Source organism: Aotus nancymaae, unplaced genomic scaffold (assembly GCF_030222135.1).
Source record: "Aotus nancymaae isolate 86718 unplaced genomic scaffold, 86718_ANA_hifiasm-v0.15.2.pri h1tg000014l, whole genome shotgun sequence".
NCBI classification, from domain to species: domain Eukaryota; kingdom Metazoa; phylum Chordata; class Mammalia; order Primates; family Aotidae; genus Aotus; species Aotus nancymaae.
The window spans coordinates 114,622,689-114,642,065 of NW_026988425.1; positions in this window are offsets into that span (position 1 = coordinate 114,622,689).

Consider the following 19,377-nt stretch of genomic DNA (forward strand, 5'->3'; position numbering starts at 1 on the left):
CGTCACCACTCCACGCCCAGCACCAAGCCCCACACTCAGCACCTAGCTCCGCCACGTAACTTTCCCCCGCCCACTTCCGCACTCGGCACTCAAATCTGCACTCAACACTAGGCTCTGCACTCAGCACCTAGCCGTTGGAAAACCCCGCCAAAATTTAAAAGAAGCCCCGCCAAAACCTGCCCAATAGCATTTTGCCCCGTCTAGGTCCCCCTCCCCCTGGGCGGCCCGCTCTCAGGAAATCCCGCCTACCTGCGAATAGCAACTCGTCACGTCCACGTCCTGCTTCCCCACAACCAGTCAGAACACCTCCACTCCCTATAAGATCCCGTGACCTTGAGGAGTCAAGCGTGACTTCTCCGGTCCCTCCTGTCGGACCGCAGAACCTCTCCCAGGAGCGGATTAAATTTTTTTATTCCAATAACTAGCTTCAGTTGCCTCATTCGCACCTCGGTTGCTTCATTTAAACCTTACAGTGAAGGCTACGTAAAACTCCAGTTTGAGAACCGTTATCCCTATGATGGCTGAGAGATGAGGTGGAGAGAACGCTAGACCACGAAGTCACAGGATCTGGCTGCATGACTCTGGGCAAGTCACTTCATTTCTCCCAGTCTTTTCTCCTTTACTTGTCACATAAAGGGTTTGGAGAAGAATTGTCAAAGTAGCTTCTAATTAAGAAAGTCAATGACCTATGAGAGTGGTCATCCCTGTAAAGCGAATAAAAACGTTCCGATGTTCTATAATATCCAGTGTGGAGAACAGGTACAACACGTTACCTATGATTTAATGCTCACTGGGAAGAACTTCACGGGGATGGGCTGAGAAGAAGAGGAAGGAAAAGGGAACTGTATGCTCAAGTTTGGCTGGGAATTTCATGCCACAAAGGAAATGAGGTCTCCTGTAATTGCCTCTTATTAGGGTAGAGAATGTATCAAATGCTGTGTTTAAATCAATTCAGGCCGAGTTCTTAGCACAGTGCTCCGCCTGTTTTGGCTGTTTCCATATCCTGCCCCAGTGGTGATGTGTGAGAGTTTTCCCTTCGGGCCATGCCATCGGAGAAGGAAATGGACGGCAACAACATATTGAAAGGAAAAGAACAAGGTCATATACATTTCAATGGAGGTACTTTTAAGGCATTTCAAACAGGAGTCTGAGAAATAATTACAAACTTTAAACAGAGAGAATCTTAACTTTGATTTGATTTTCTTCTGTAAAGCAATTTAGCACATGATTTTTCAAGTGCTAAACCACAAATTCTAATAGCTGGACCCCAATGCCTTCATTTGCATCTTGGGACTTCTATTCCACATCCTCCCCCCCGCCCCACAAAAGTTTAAAAAATTATTAAGGTGATTTTCCAGAGAGATTAAAGCATAAAGCATTTCCTGGTCAGCTCTCATAAAAACTATAGCAGCATAGAATAGCTGAGATTAAAAGCTAGATTTAAATCATGTGAGGGCTGAGTTAATATCAGCGCCTAATTAAGAAATCTGTAAAGTTGATTTGATGGAGAAAAATTCTGTCAAGGTGTGATTGGAATTTTACCTTCCAACTGCTGTTGGGGATTTTAAGAGAAATAGATCCTACACGGACTTTGGTATTCACAGGACTAGCTCTCAAATTAAAATGATGGTTTAAAGCACAGCATAGGGACAAACTAATTTACCTAAATGGTAACAAAGGAGGTTCTTAACTAAAAATAAATGTGATGGATTGGTCCTCAAAGTTAGACTACATTTCTCCTCTTTTTTTTTTTTTTTTTTTTTTGAGACAGAGTCTCCCTCTGTTGCCCAGGCTGGAGTGCAGTGGTGCGATCTCGGCTCACTGCAATCTCTGTCTCCTGGGTTCAAGCAATTCCCTGCCTCAGCCTCTCGAGTAGCTGGGATTACAGGTGCCTGGCACCATGCCCAGCTAATTTTTGTATTTGTAGTAGAGACAGGGTTTCACCATCTTGGCCAGGCTGGTCTTAAACTCCTGACCTCATGATCCATGCGCCTTAGCCTCCCAAAGTGCTGGGATTACAGGTGTGAGCTACCACACAAAGCCTCCTTAGTTTTTTAAACCCCAAATCTTTCATAGTTTATATATATATGATGGACTATTATCCCCTTGAGGGCAGATAAGGGATATTATTCTTTTTTTGTGTTCTCAGTCTTCCACTCATGGTTCTTAGCACATAATAGATTTCCAGTAAATGTTTGCACAGTAGAAGAATTGAAATACTTTGATAATTTTTAAAAAGCCTCTTGCGGAGAATGGGGCTGTTTTGTGGCCAGTCTTTTGTCCAATAACTTGATGGACTGCCTAGTTGTGCACCAACTAGGGTGCATTGCACAGGCAGCCTGCAGGCTGAATTTGGCCAGTGTTTATCCACCCTTTGAAATTAAGAAGCTTTGGCTGGGTGTGGTAGCTCACACCTATAATCCCAGCACTTTGGGAAGCCAAGGTAGGCAGATCACAAGGTCAGGAGGACAGGGTTTCACCATGTCTCTACATGCAGTAGTTTGATCTCATCTCAGCTCACTGCAACCTCCCCCTCCCAAGTTCAAGCGATTCTCATGCCTCAACTTCCCGAGTAGCTGTGATTACAGGTGCCCACCACCACATCTGGCTAATTTTTGAATTTTTAGTAGAGACAGGGTTTCACCATGTTGGCCAGGCTGATCTCCAAATCCTGACCTCAAGTGACGCACCTGCCTTGGCCTCCCAAAATGCTGGGATTACAGGGGTGAGCCATCACGCCCAGCCTAGTATGCCTTTCTGTGGCTGTTGGCTTTGAACAAGTTAAAGATCTAAGTGTGAGCTTAATTGCTTTCTCCAGCTTCACAAAAGAGAAGAGAAGACTCTAAGTGGTAGGCTTGGAGTGAATCTGTAGTGTGCACATTTCAGCAACCTCAGTGCAGCTCCAGTGGGAATTGAGCAGAATCCAAGCACTAAATAACCTTAATGATACCAAGTAGGAGCTCATCAGGGAGCTGTTGAAGAGTTTGTCAGAGCATATTAAAATACAGTACATTCACATAATCAAAAAAGGTACATCAGTCCATCTGTCTATACATTCCTTTCTGATATTAAATTTGTCCAGGGACTTTTCAAAATTACATCACCTATCCATACCCCTTCCGTTGTGAATAAAAATGTGGCAAGAATGGAGAGCAAATCAGAATAATGCACACTGGTGAAAGTCCTGTAATTGAAATCATTATTGCTTAAGACACTATTGCTTTAATCAGCCCTATCATAAATCAATGCTTTTCACAAGTGAAGGTTTAAAATAAAATGGTGTTAAACAAATTGGGCCTCTTAAAAGGCATGATGCAATTGGGAAGCTACTGAAAATGGATAAAAAAGTGCTTTCTGAATGGATTCACTGGTTCCAGCATTTTGTCTTCCACTTAATTTAAAAAAAATATTACCTGGTCCTTTCTTAGAAATTACATATTGGAGGTCTATAATGGCCAAGCCTTTAACCCATTAAAAAAATTTACTCCCAGGAACAGTTAATATTTGACGTTTAATTGCTTTTTCTTGTTGGAGAGGAAAATGGTTTTTTCCTTTCTTTCTTGATTGACTTTTCAAAAATCACTTTGTGAGCTATAAAGATGGAGATAATTTTCAAGAACTGAAGTACACATCTGTATGTATGCACACATATATGTGTTCGTGTATAAATAAAATCTCCAGGTACCAGGAGCTGGTGCTTCCCTCACAATAACTCTGCAAGGCAGGTGTGACTATCTCCATGTACTGGATTAGGCAGCAGAAGTCTAGAGAGATTAAATGATTGCCCAGGGTCACTCAGGTAGTAAGCAGAGCAGTGGGTGGCTTGACCACAGAGCCAAGGAAAAAGGTCATACCAGTGGTCCCCATCTTGGAGTGCAAATCCTCTCAACCTCTTTAGCCAGCACCAGATTCAGGAATATAGCAGATGATCCACACCCCCAGCAAATGTCAAAAGAGCCCAACTCTAATCTTTCCTAAGCATTTTAATGTGAGTACTTCATGGTAACTAAAGTAGGAGAAACGGTTGAATCGACCCTATTAATCACATCCACCTAGAAGAGAGTTCTTACCAGAGGATTTGTGTGAATAAGCAGGGAGGTCTCAGTTTTCTGTTTTTTTTTTTTTTGAGACGGAGTTTCACTCTTGTTACCCAGGCTGGAGTGCAATGGCGCGATCTTGGCTCACCGCAACCTCCGCCTCCTGGGTTCAGGCAATTCTCCTGCCTCAGCCTCCTGAGTAACTGGGATTACAGGCGCGCGCCACCATGCCCAGCTAATTTTTTGTATTTTTAGTAGAGATGGAGTTTCACCATGTTGACCAGGATGGTCTTGATCTCTTGACCTCGTGATCCACCCGCCTCGGCCTCCCAAAGTGCTGGGATTACAGGCGGGAGCCACCGCGCCCAGCCCCCAGTTTTCTTATTAGAACAGTGCCCATGCAGACGTCAAATGAACTTTTGGGCCTCCTCAGAAACTGTTTTAAGAGAAAGAGAGGGCCAGCCAGATGTTGGTGTGGAGAGGGTGAGGAAAAGGCTCCATTTGGTTGCCTAGGATTAGAATATTTCCAGGTCAACATTGTCGGTCTCCTCACTCTGACATGCAGTAAATCCAGTACCAAACACTAAAGTATTTTCTTTCTTTCTTTTCTTTTCTTCTTTCTCTTTCCACAAAACCAGGTATTATTTAAGTCTCTTGAAAGGCTGCACAAACCAACTGTTCCTCCCAGATTATCCCTTTCAGAGCTCGAGTAATACGCCTCCTTGGGTTACACCTTCCATGACTTGTGGTCAGATGTGGGCTGTGCCATTCTGCATTATCCTACCTTACAAGAAAATATTTGTATATTGGCCTCACCAGGTCCCCAGTTCCTCTGGGAATCATCCTGTACACAACATCTTCACAAGGGTGGCAGGCAGTTGGATCTCTGGCCTTCGTGGGACCACTGGACATCTGGCAGAGAACCAGAAAACCACTTCCCTTCTGTGAGTCTACTCAGCCGGAAAACTACAAGATGTGTGGCTGTGGGATGAGGCTTTTTGAAAGGTGAAGTACAACACTTTGAGAAAGTGTTTGGAAAGAAACTGGCTGATGTTGAATGGAAATTTGACCATTCACAGATTTCTTTTCCTAGATATAGAAACACAAAAGCTTACATGTACACAGGCAAAAAAAAATTTAAATTCTCTTTTCTTTCTTGACTTCCTTTCTTCTCCAGCTTTTTTTTCCTTTTTCTTTTATACCTGGTCAATAGTAATTCCCATTTTTAACCAAGGAGTGGTAAAACTGACACTGTGATACTGCTGTGATAGGATATTTAGCAAAGCCCTTTTGGAAATTGATTCGCAATATGTATCAAGGGCCATAAAAATGTATAAGAATGATCTGATAATAAGGAAACAGGATATGTACTCTTTATGCTTATAAATACATAGGCAAAATATGCATAATCATAGTAATAGGTAATATTTATTATCCACTTAATATATGAGAAGCAAAATACCACTTTTTTTTTTCTTTTTTGAGACAGAGTCTAGCTCTGTCACCAGGCCAGAGTGCAGTGGCAAGATCTCAGCTCACTGCAACCTCCGCCTCCAGGGTTCAAGCGATTCTCCTGCCTCAGCCTCCTGAGTAGCTGGGACTACAGGCACACACCGCCATGCCCACCTAATTTTTGTACTTTTAGTAGAAATGGGGTTTAACCATGTTGGCCAGGATAGTCTCCATCTCTTGACCTCATGATCCACCCACGTCAGCCTCCTAAAGTGCTGCTATTACAGGCATGAGTTACTGCGCCCAGCCAATGCCACATGTTTTATAGGCATTGTCTCATTTATTTTGTACACAGACTTTGTGTGGTAGATATTATTATGTCTCCATTTTACAGATTAAAAAAGAGAGGCCTGGGAAGGCTAATTGGTTTATTTGGAGTCTTGTGTGAGATTTCAACCCATCCTAATTGACTACAGAGCTTACACTATTAATTTATAATACCTTACAATTCCACATAATATGTGGTTATAAGTAAAAAACAAACATCAACAACGAAAAAAATTCAAAAATCCCACACCAACATACAAAACTCAGACAAGCCTTTCGCTTATAATAATCACATGAAAAAATAGCTAGGAAAGCTTGGACCATGAGAAAATGGCCAAACTTAAAAAAGCTTGTTTGCAACTAGTTAATAAAATAGCAAGTAGCCTCTAACACTTAAATGTTTGAAGAGTTTTTCTTCTCTGGGTGGGAACTAGGCACTAAATAAATGAATTTTGACCAAGAGAATCTAATTGATATTATTCTGCTAATTTAAGGAAAGTTCAAGGGAATAAGTCTTACGTATAGTTGCAAAGGACTTTGTCCAGAAAGGACTTTGTCCAGACTTAAGTGAGAATTTTCTTTTGGACTGGGGACGTAGATTAGTGTTCTTAACTTTCTTGACTTATATTGTGTGAGAATGCATCTGAAGATATTAATGGACTCTATGGTTTCTCTTTCGCTCTCTCTCTCCAGAAGAACACATATATTAACATTTATACAACATTCTGCTGTATATATTTTAATTTTATCTTTTTTTTTTTTCAGGAAACTTTGAAAACTTTTAGTTTTATTGCTAGTTTGAAGATTTAAACTAAAATTTTCCTTTCTGTTTTGGCTTGCAGAATGTTCTTTATATCTCAGTTTAGGGGAAAGAAGTCCTTTCTCTAGTAATTTTTTTTTTTTGGGGGGTGGGGGACAGAATCTCGCTCTGTTGCCTAGGCTGGAGTGCAGTGGTGGAAGTTGGCTTACTGCAAACTCTGCCTCCCAGGTTCAAGCGATTCTCTTGCCTCAGCCTCCTGAGTATCTGGGATACAGGTGCATGCCACCATGCCCGGCTAATTTTTGTATTTTTAGTAGAGATGGGGATTTCACTATGTTAGCCAGGCTGGTCATCTTGAATTCCTAACCTCAAGTGGTCCACCTGCCTCGGCCTCCCAAAGTTCTGGGATTCCAGGCATGAGCCACTGCACCTGGCCTGTATCTCTAATAATTGAAATACTGACACAGTTTCTTCAGAGTGTTGTCTACATCTGGAAAACTGAGGTCGGTAAAGTAGTTTCTATGTTTTCATTAATATGATACCATACCACTGTGAACACTTGTATTTGGTTGCATAGCTAACAACTACCTTTTGGATTTTTCACATTAGAATGAAAAAAATGCATGGCATACATCATCGAGAATCAAAGGTTGTGCCTGGCAGTGTAACTGACTCTGTAATAAAGAGAGAAGCTTTGTTAGGTGAGTGGACAGCATTATAAGAGGTTTTTTTCACATCTGCAGAAATGCATTTTCATTAAACGCATGTGTTAAGCACATGTGCATAAGGCACAGTAATAGATGGATGTAAAACATGGGTAGATGATGTCCTTGTAGGAGATTTGACAAGGACTCTTGCTTTGAGGTTTGGAAGAGCTCAGGCAGCCTCCCGGCACTATTGGCTGTGCTGCTAATAAGATTACAGGCAGGGCATGATTTCATTCCATGTAATATTTTCATCATTAGGAAGAGGGAAGTTATTTTTACCATTTCTGTTTTCTGAAATTGAAAAGTTCTCAGGTACGAATCCCAAAAGACGTTACGTGCATGCTCCATCTCCTATTCAGGACGGTTCAAGGAGAAGACAGAAAGACCATGTTTAGAGGCCATTGGTCCATCTACTCTAGAAACTTCCCCTTGGCAATGGTCTCTGCCTATGTTACAGAAGATGGCAAAAATACAGGCCATCGTGCATCTGGCCAATTCTGCAATGCTCCATCCCAGGAGGAAATTCATTCCTCACTCCAGCTGGTGAACAGCTATGCCCTGGAGCCCAGGACGGACATGCCTTGTAACTTTTTAACCTAGTTAGTGTAACTGCCAATATTATTCCTATTCATATAAATGTCTAATCCTTTCTTGAATCTTGCTAGACTATTTGCCTCAGTAATATCCTGCGGCACTGAATTCCACAGGTAGATTATACGCTGCTTTAAAAAGTATTCCTTTTCTTAGTTTTAAATTTGTTGCCTTTGAATGTCACAAAATAGCCCTTGTTCTTGTATTAAGTGATGTAGGATAGTTCAAATTGACCCTTATTTCTTCCAAGCACTTTCTTCACTAATATTAAAACCCTATTTTCTTCATATAGTTCCTATTTTGGCATATATAATCTTGATTAAATGAAACGATTTATGGAAGTAGTCTCACACTCTCTTGTGAGCATAGTAGGCACTGGTAAAAAGCTCTCCTTGGTATTCAATGCCATTTATTGAACAAATATTTATGAGTGCCTATTATGTGCAGGAAGTGTTCTAATTTTGGAAAGACCGCTTCAAATAAGACTGGGTCATTGTTCTGAAGGACTTACTTTTCTGAAGGAGATAAACAGTAACATGGTGAATAAATCTGCGAACCACATGGTTTTAGATGGTATTAAGTATGACAGTAAGATTGAAAGAGTGGCTGGAAACGCTTTGCATGGCACAGTCAGGGAATGGCTCTCTGAAATGGGGACAGTTGCCATCAGCTGTCAAGGAGTTCCCCTAGGTAAAATCTCCATGAAGGCGAACTCAAGCTCTGGAACAATGCCCAGTAGTTGTTGATGCTCAATCATTATTTGTTGAGTGCATACCTGAATTAAAGTTGAGGAGGAAAGTCTTAGCTACCAAAATGAGCCTAGATCACACCACTGCACTCCAGCCTGGGCGACAGAATGAGACTCCATCTCAAAAAAAAAAAAAAAAAAAAAGAATCATTCGGCCTCAACCTCGCTCCCTTAGGATACTCATGTTTGGAGTCCTGAGTGTCCACATAAGAAGTGCAAGGATGAGATGCTGTGAGGAAGCTCGGGCTACATGGAGTGACCCTGTGCAGGGATTTCAGCTGACAGTGTCCTTCTGTTCTATTCCCTGTGTAATCCCTGCCCCTGCCTAGCTTACCAGCGGCATCCACAGTACTTAGCTTTCTGTCCCAGAGGGGGCTTAAGCAGGGTGAACTTACCTTTCTGAAATTTTTATCTACATCTTAGGAACTTTTAAAACAGAGCCATTGTGTATTGATGCGGTGGACTGGATGTAGCTTTCTAAGAGCAATTGTTTTCTTTTATTCTGTTTATTGCTTAATCTTCTGGGATCAGGTTATCCAAACTTCTACGTATAAAGACCGCCCTTGCCTGAATTTCTGAAGGAATCTTCCCCCGGAAACTCAGACTTTGGTTGCAGCGGCCTGAGTGTGGCTGCCTTCAGCTTCCCTCTGTTCCAGCATGACTAGCTTTTGCATACACAGTTTCCTCGTGTTGCCTCTTGTTATTAATTGCCCCTTAATGTACATTTTTTCCGTTTAGACAATTTGAAGTAGAGTCATGTGTATCTCTGCATGATAATGGATCATCCGAAACATTTTAAGGAATAAATTATTAGAATTGTTTACATGCATGGTTCAAATTTACTGGCAAATTGCTTAGGCCTCAGTTTTATGATGTAGCTGCCAGCTAGGCTCCTTCGGGGTAAAACTCTGAAATAGGAGAAGCTGCCTGGTGCGGTCCCTCCCCAGAACTTCCTCTGTCTTGTTCCTGCCCTTTCAACACTTCCCTCCTTTCCCTCCCCCAAATAACTCTGTGGAGCTGCCAGGCCTTTTGCACCTTAATGTGAAGACGTTTCCTGGGTCCCCCCCAGACTCGCCCCGCAGCAAAGGTGAGGTGCGCATAGGAATAAATCTCCAATGGTATAATTTTAGACACTGTGGCAACTGGGAAGGGCAGCTATTTTTGGCCATGGGGCTTTCTCCTTGACCTGAGATGATATTGCCTGGCCTGCTGCTAGTGTGTTCAGCCAACCTTGCACGTGGTCCTTTTTGCACCGTGTTTCTCATTCCTGGGAGTTGGCTTCTTCATCTTTCTGGCAAATAGCTCTGTGTTCCTGCATAATACCGTGTGTTTGAACAAGGGTGTGAACCGGTCGATGGGTGCCCACCTAGGCTTGCCCCAGACTGACACTCCCAGGTGGTGGCCAGGCCACCTCTGAGGGGCAGCGCAGATGGAGCAGACATCCTTCCACATTGGGCGTGGGGGAAGACTTCCGGTTCAGTTTCTGGGTCTCCCTCAGCCTCCACACTTTATCAGCTGCTCAGCCACCATTCTATGAGTCACTCCCTCTCTGGGCAAGGCGAGCCAGGCTGTCTGTAGGCCACAGGGTCCCTGCATTCCCGCCTACACTGCCTCATTTGAAGCCGCATCCTCACAGAGATTCTTCTGACCACCTGGCTTGCTGTCTTCCCACTCAGGCTCCCAATGCAGCTGCTGTCTGCAGACCCCCTAGACTGCCCAGGGAAGTGAGTCGGAACTCCTGCAGCAGAGGGGTGGAACAGCTACAAGAAGATCTGAAGGTGGCCAAAAATAACAGCACTTTCCAGATGAGGGTAATGTCATAGCCAAGATCATCACTGGGGTAGGGTGTCTTGTTCTTTGTTTTACAACCTAAAAAGTACACAGAAGACTCAAAGATCACTCAGGAAGGAGGAATAAAGTCAATACAGAACAGAGAAATGGGAGCAGTTAGAAAAAAAAGAATTGAGTTTCTTTATGTCAAAAGAGAGAAAACAGAGGCCTTTTATAGATATAGAGAGAGCCCTGGCTGTCTGGATGGAAGTTCTGGTTTCTCCAACTTCCCTGGACACACACACAACAAATGGGAGAATTCTGAATTTGCAGAGAGAGAGAGAGAGAAATGGAGACAGAGATGAGAGAAAGACAGAGAGGAAGTAAGAAGAGGCTGACCAAGGAACAAAATTGCAGGGAGTTAGACAAAAAGGGAGAAAAAAATCAAGAGACAATGTTGCCTTCCCTTATCTGCTATTGGATTAAATTTAATAGAAACTTATTGAGAAACAACTATTTCTAATCCAGTTATCTACTTCTGCAGGACAGATTACCCTGAAGTTTATTAACTTAAAACCACAACAATCAGGTTATGATGATCTGTCATTGTTTTGAATGTTGACTGGGATCGCTGGGTGGTTCCCACACAGGCTTTCATGAGGATAGGAATGAGGTCTGGCAGTGGCCAAGGCTGAAGTGATCGCTGAGGCTGCTTCACTCTCATGTCTGCTCCTTGACGCTGGCCATGGCTGCAACCTCAACTGGAACCCATTCACAGGGTCACTCCATGTAGTTCCGAGCTTTCTCACAGCATCTCATTCTTGGACTTCTTAGATGGCCACTCAGGACTCCAAAGATGAGTGTCCGAAGAGAACATTAGGTTGAGAGTGATCCCTTTTTTTTTCCTTTGAGACGGGGTCTTACTCTGTCACCCAGGCTGGTGTGCAGTGGTGCGATCTTGGCTGACTGCAATCTGCACCTCCCAAGTTCAAGCGATTCTCCTGCCTCAGCCTCCCAAGTAGCTGGGATTACAGGTGTGTGCCACCAGGCCTGGTTAATTTTTGTATTTTTAGTAGAGATGAGGTTTAACCATGTTGCCCAGGCTGGTCTCGAACCCCTGACCTCAAATGATCTGCCTGCCTTGGCCTCCCAAAGTGCTGGCATTACAGGCTCTGTGATGGTCCAAAAACCTTCTGTTTTTTGTTCTTCTGCCATGACTTTATCCTTTCTGTGCATGAGAAAGATTCACCTCCCCTTCCCCTTCCCTACTTACTTGCTAATCTACTGCAATTTTTGAGACCAGTGAACTTTTCTCTGCCCTTGTCTCATTCCTCAGCTGCTTGAAATACACATTTTCATTTTGTTTTCCTTCTTTACGGCCATTGTCTTGCCTCCTCAAATCCTATCTTATATTCCACATGACTCACGCCCTTCTCTGCTCTGACTTGTCTTCTCCCAGGAGCCAGTTGTCCAGCACAGTGTCAAGGGACAGTGGGCCCTGGTGTCACATGTCCGGCATCTCCACCAGATACAGCTTTGAGATCTTCATGATGAAGCTTGCTCCAATCCAAAGGCTTTCAGGCAGGGTTTGCTGTTCAGCTGCTAACCTTTCTTTGGTAAGCATTTACTATATTCCATCATTACTGAAATTACTTTTTTCTTGATCTGGACCTTTAGTCTCCAAATACCACCCACTTGGGACATTCTTTGTTTTTGTTTTGTTTTGTTTTTGAGATGGAGTCTTGCTCTGTTGTTCCAACTGGAGTGCAATGGTACAATCTTGGCTCATTGCAACCTCTGCCTCTCAGGTTCAACTGATTTTTGTGCCTCAGTCTCCCAAGTAGCTGGGATTGCAGTCCTGTGCCACCACACCCAGCTAATTTTAGCCATGTTGGCCAAGCTGCTCTCGAACTCTTGGCCTCAAGCAATCAGCCTGCCTTGGCCTCCCAAAGTGCTGGGATTACAGGCATGAGCCACTGTGCCTGGCCAAGGGACATTCATTTTTGATCCCCATGTAGGTTGAGTCTCTTTTATCCTCTTAGTATAAAGTGATATATGTCCACTTTAGAAAATTTAGAACACACAGACAAGCAAAAATAAGAAAAAAAACACTAGACAGAAACATTGTTAATACCTTCATGTGGGCCCTTCGCATCGTTTTTCTTTCTAATTATGGTTTTTACTTTTTGTATTATTAGTTTTTTGAGACAGAGTCTCTCTGTGTCGCCTAGGCTGGAGTACAGTGGTGTGATCTCAGCTCACTACAACCTCTGCCTCCCAGGTCCAAGCAATTCTCCTGCCTCAGCCTTCTGAGTAGCTGGGACTACAGGCACATCTGTAAAAAAATCACCATGCCTGGCTGATCTTTTGTATTTGTAGTAGAGATGGGGTTTCACCATGTTAGCCAAGATGGTCTCGATCTCCTGACCTCGTGATCCACCCGCCTCAGCCTCCCAAAGTGTTGGGATTACAGGCGTTAGCCACTGTACCCAGCCTAATTATGTTTTTTTTGTAGCCAGAAAAGTAGTCTTACCACTTAGATGGTCTGTGCTTTCATCCAAGCCACTTCCTATTTTATTGAACCAGTTCTGCAGAACTCCATTCCCTGGCCCCAGCTGATTGGAACAGGCTGGTCATCTGGCCCAGCTGGGTTAGTCTCTGCTCTTGCCCTGGGATTAAACCAGATTATATGGGGGACTGGTGCTATAATATCACATTGGCATATGTATTAGTCTATTCTCACACTGCTAAAAAAAAAAAAGACATACCGAAGACTTTGTAATTTGTAAAGGAAAGAGGTTTAATGGACTTACAGTTCCACATGGCTGGGGAGGCCTCACAATCATGGTGGAAGGAAAAGGAGAAGCAAAGTTATGTCTCATGTGGCAGCAGGCAAGAGAGCTTGTGCAGGGGAACTCCCATTTATACAACCACTAGATCTCGTGAGACTTATTCACCATCAGGAGAACAGTATAGGGGAAACCGCACCCATGATTCCATTATTTCCACCTGGTCCCGCCCTTGACACATGGGGATTATTACAATTCAACATGAGATCTAGGTGGGGGCACAGCCAAACCATATCAACATGGGATTAGAATTTGTACCTCAAGTCTGGGTGCGGTGGCTCACACCTGTAATCCCAGCACCTTAGAAGGCTGAGGCTGGCGGATCACCTGAGGTCAGGAGTTCAAGACCAGCCTGAACAACATGGAGAAACCCCGTCCCTACTAAAAATACAAAATTAGCCAGGCTTAGTGGCACATGCCTGTGATCTCAGGAGGCTGAGGCCTGAGAATCGCTTGAACCTGGGAGGTGGAGTGTGGTGGGCCGAGATAGCGCCACTGCACTCCAGCCTGGGCAACAAGAGCAAAACTTCCATCTCAAGGAAAAAAAAAGGATTTGTACCTTGAAAGTTAAAGTTTTAGTGGAGAAGGTGGTTTGCAAGAGATGAGCAGAGGAAATAGTGAGAAGCAGAGGAAGAGATGGCGGAGTTCTAGGGACAGAGACTTCTTATATCCTAGCACTGATCCCTGCAGGGATTTTTGTGGAATAGCTTTGCATCCTTACCTAACATTGTCTTTGATGAAGCAGTGTCTATGGTATTCTGATATTTTCATCTAGTAATGCCTAGGCAGGATGACAGGCACAGGCTTTGTTCACTGAAGAATACATCATCTTTTTTTTGGAGTGACTATTGTGGATGTTTCAATATTTATGGCAGAAGTGCAATTTGTAGGAGAAGCTTGAGCTCTGGTGTTAAACAGTACTGAGTTCAACTGCCTGCCCTGACACTTGTTGACTATGTGATTTGGGCAAATTATTTAAACACCCTGTGCCTCAGTTCCCTCCTCTGTAAGATAGGCACAACAAGAAGTTTAAATGATTTAACGATTCTTAAAGCTTGCAGAACATTTTCTCTCATATAAGTGAGGGTTCAGTCGATTTCACCTGTCATTATTTATAATCATGAATCCAGTACTCTGCTATTGCTCCTGTAACAGCCCTTCTATTTTCTTCTTCTTTTTTTTTTAGATGGAGTTTTGCTCTTGTTGCCCAGGCTGGAGTTTAATGGTGTGATCTCAGCTCACTGCAACCTGTGCCTCCTGGGTTCAGGCGATTCTCCTGCCTCAGCCACCCAAGTGGCTAGGATCACAAGCATGTGCCACCACGCCTGGCAAATTTTGTATTTTCAGTAGGGATAGGGGTTTCACCACATTGGTCACGCTGGTCTTAAACCCCTGACACTGGGTGATCTGCCCCCATCGCTGTGCCAAGTGCTGGGATTACAAGTATGAGCCACCATGCCCTGCCTCTATTTTCAACATTATAAACAGAACGGCAGTGAACATCCTTACAGTCAAATATTTGTGCATGATTATTCTTTGAGAAAAATGCTGAGAAGTTGCATTATTGGATCAAAGATTATGGACATAAAAAAATTTTTAAACACCCACTAGGGACCGGAAGTGGTGGCTCACGCCTGTAATCCTGGCACTTTGCGAGACCGAGGCAGGCAGATGATGAGGTCAGGAGCTCAAGACCAGCCTGGCCAATATGGTGATATCAGGCATGGTGGCATGCAGCTGTAGTCCAAGCTACTCAGGAGGCTGAGGCAGGAGAAATGCTTGAACCCAGGAGGTGGAGATTACAGTGAGCCGAGATTGCACTACTGCACTCCAACCTGGGTGACAGAGCAAGAGTCCATCTCAAAAAACAAACAAACAAGTAAAAACAAACAAATAAAAAACATGCACTAGGATAGCTCTCTCTGAATCTTCAGTGTTATCTACCAACTCCATCTTAACCATTTTTTTCTTTGCCTCGGATTTGGAGAAAACATGTTTTTTTCTGAGTCCAGGATGTGGTCTATGTTCACTTTCCAACAAAATTAAAACGTCACATCTGACATTTGAGTTGGAACTCTTTGGGGTAAATTTAATTAATTCATTTAGCTATTCACTCACACGTCAGGTATAGATTAAGTTTATATATAGCCTAGATTTATGGATTAGGTTTATATTTGGAGAGCTGGCTGGAGTGTTGCTAATGATGGAGTGGGCTTTGCAGCCATCATAGGAAGAGTTCCAGATGGTCCTAAGGAAGTCAAATGTAGAGTAAGGCTTACAATATCTGTAAAATCTTTCTTTTCTAGAAACAGGGACACTTGGAATAAGAACATCTTTATCTGTTGATGCCCCTGGAATGACCTCCCTTCAGCAGACCCTTCCCTGGCTTCAAGGCTCTGGAAAATACCAATATGAAATTGAGTGAGATGCTTCATTGAGCCACCCCCTGTGCTGTTACCTTAGGAAGACAAAGGTAACCCCACATGATCCTTATTCTCAAGAGCATAGTTTGCTGGGGAAGTAGATGTGCAAACAATTAAAGGGCAAAGTTAAATTCACCAGATTGGTGGTGGTTACCTGTAAGGAAATCCCAGAATAAGGCATTCCAAGAGCCAAGGTCAACATGCAGTTAGCCACTTGGTCCCCAGGGGGTTTCAGTTGTTCTAAAGTTATAGTATTTGATTATTCCTTTTAGTTACCAACAAAACGCTGGAGATTTTAGGTAAAAATACATATTTCTGTCTTACCTTGAGAAAATGAGAGAATTGGCAATAACGAGCCCCTATTCCACCATGGCAACAGTGAGGCAAGGTTGATCTTTTAGCCAGGAAATGAAATGAGTTCTCCTGCTGGGAGCAGTGGCTCATGCCTATAATCCCAGCACTTTGGGAGGCTGAGGTGGGCGGATCACTTAGGTCAGGAGTTTGAAATCAGCCTGGCCTAGTGAAATCCTGTCTCTACTTAAAATACAAAAATTATCCAGGGGTGATGGCAGTCAGCTACTCAGGAGGCTGAGGCTGGAGAATCCCTTGAACCTGAGAAGCACAGGAGGCAGAGGTTGCAGTAAGCGGAGATTGCTCCACTGCACCTCAACCTGGGTGACAGAGTGTGACTCCATCTCAAAAAACAAAGATATGAATTCTCCTTTTTAACTACAGCCCCACCACTCCCTATTGTCTTATCCTGTACTACTTTATTTATTTATGCTATTCGTGTGGGCCCTGTGAGTTTAAGACCCATAGCCTATGGGAAGAAGGCCTTTGTTCTTTCACAGGATAACAGGGAAGAGTCAGAAAGATCTGCCAGAGGGAGACCTGCAGTTTAAGCAGGAATTTCAATGCAGAGTGGTGGAAGGAAAGTGGCGCACCTAAGGCAGGGACAACAGCATGTGCAGAGGCATGGGGTTGGAGCACAGAAGGCCTGCTTGGACAAAGACAAGCTGACAAGGGTGGCAAGAAAGTTGAGTATTTAATGAAAGAGATCAAGAAAAACAATTGAAGTGTGTGAATGCCAGCTCATGAACAGCCTGGCATACCAAAATAGAGGCTCTGGATTTTGCTCTGTAAAAACTAGACTGGGCCTGGTGTGGTGGCTCGTGCCTGTAATCCCAGAACTTTGGGAGGCTGAGGCTGGTGGTCACTTGAGGTCAGGAGTTTGAGACCAACCTGGCGAAACCTTATCTCTACTAAAAATACAACGAAAAATTAGCCAGGTGTCATGGTGCACACCTGTAATTCTAGCTACATGGGAGGCTGAGGCAAGCTGCTTTGGTAAATGAATGAATTCCAAAATGCTTGAATCTGGGAGGCGGAGGTTGCAGTGCGCCACTGCACTCCAGCCTGGGCAACAGAGTGAGACTCTGTCTCAAACAAACAAACAAACGAGATTCGATGATTGATCGGGTCACAGCTAAAAGAGTTTCCAACAGTGCCCTGACTCCATGCTGGTGCTGTGCAAAGCACATGGTGTGCAGCACCTCATGAAATCTTGACTCCAAGCCTGTAAGACACTTGCTATTACAGAGGAGAAAAAGCAGACAGAGGGAGATTGGCTAAGTGACTTCTCCAAGGTCACAACCAAAAAACCTCAAAGCAGGAAGTGAACCCCAAGCTTTATTGCAGAGCTTGCAATTTAATCATCAGGGCACCCCACTTCCCAGTTGGATTAGTGCTTTTAAACAACCATCCTGGCAGCAAAGTCGGGGTTGCATGGGGTGTGAGTGTGGGGATGCTGAGAGAGCAAAGCTGCCGAGCTACTGGAGACCCCTGCATTGGCCAGAGAGCAGGAGGGCCTTCACCAAGGTGGCCTAGTGCCGTGCAGAGGAGGGGGTGGACGGGGGAGACATTGAGCAGGATGGATCAGCAGGACCCTCTTTCACGGAGTCTGCTGGCCATTGCCTTTTCTTTTCCTCCTTGGAATTCTTGGAACACTTTGTGCGTCTTTCCCAGGGCTTGCTTGTGCCATGTCCCCATCCAGCTGTGTGCATCTTATCACATCTAGTATGTTTTGAGTTCCTTAAGGGCAAGAGGAATTATGCTTTATTTACCTTAATACATTTTTTTACATTGCTGAGCACAGTGCTTTGGTAAATGAATGAATTCCAAAATTATCTTATTCCGATCATTTCTCCTTATATCTGCATTTTATAAGTTAGTGGTAAGTTGAATACTTTTTCTTTTAAAATATGAAAATAATTTCCTTACATAATGTACTTTAAACTACATTAAAATATGAGGGAAAGTAAGAATGGGAAGTTGTTTAACAACAGCAAACCCTTTAAGAGTCAATGTCACATTTATTGCTATAAAATATTTTTCTCTCTCTGTTAGACATCTGGTTCCCATTACCCACAGTATCGGGTACTTGAGTTCACCAGCCATTTTGCATACCAAGCAGTGTGCAGGCAAAATCCCTACCGACATTCACCAGTATGCATTTGTACCATGTAATTCATTACATTACAGACAACCCTTCTATCACCAACTTAATTCTTACTAATACATTTTTGAAGTTACTTTGTTCATAGGTATCTTAGGACCAAATTGCCTACATCTGAGAAGTGAAGAACTTCAAAACCCTAGAGCTTGTGCTTTATGTCATTGTACAGTCCAACTGTCTATAATGTAGTGCTGAAGTCAATGAAACATCTAAATCTTAAGTCTATATTTCCTAGTAACATTGACCCAGAAATGAGAAACACAATATGGAATGTTTGCTAATGAGTCATGAATTTCATTATAATTGCTTCCACATTCAGGATAGCTCCCTTAAAACCATCTAATCTTGACATACCCTGCAACATCCCATGTCTTGTAAATGATTTTGTTTTATTTCTTAGGTTACTGCTAAGGGCTTATTTTCTGGTTCATTTCATTTTCTTAAAGAAAACCACACACATGTGTGCATGTGCACACACACATTCAGACATGTACACCTCACCTCGATTTCTTTTTTGAAATAAAACAATTATGAAATCAAAGGGAGCCCTCATCATTTGGCTTGAAAATAAACATAAACACATTTAGGGAGAAAGTTGAAATACAGTCCATTTTACAGCTCTAATTCAGGCCTCTGAGAATTAAAGCCAGAATCAAGCAATGCCTAGGTAAGCAGTAGTCTGTACCCTATGGAGACTTAAGAACCTATATCAGAATGGACAGACGCAACCGGCATTCAGTACTGTAATGATGGAAAATTAAATACGACTTTAAAAAACTGCTCACATTATAAAGTGATCTATTAGTATTATACAACTTCAGCACTTAAAGTGACTGATTCTAATTGCAAGATTTGGCCAGTAGCAAGCATTAAAGAGCTGCCGGATCTTGTATTTTATCTCTTTTGGGATATTTTAACTGGATTTTCTTTGGAACGAAGCTTTATTCTTGCCACACAAAAGATCATGTGGAAGAAATTTCTCTGTTCGATGGAATGAGAGGTAATTATAGTTTCTTCTTCTTTGATTCATGATTCAATATGCTAGATCCTAAGAACATTCTTGCATTTATTCTCCCTTTCCTTTACTAAGTTAAACTCTATTTTCACAGCTCATGGATGTTATCCTGAAGAAGTAAAGTTGGATGCCCTTCTCTAATGAGCTTTTCTAGCAAGCAGAGAGGCACTGTGTTCCTGCACC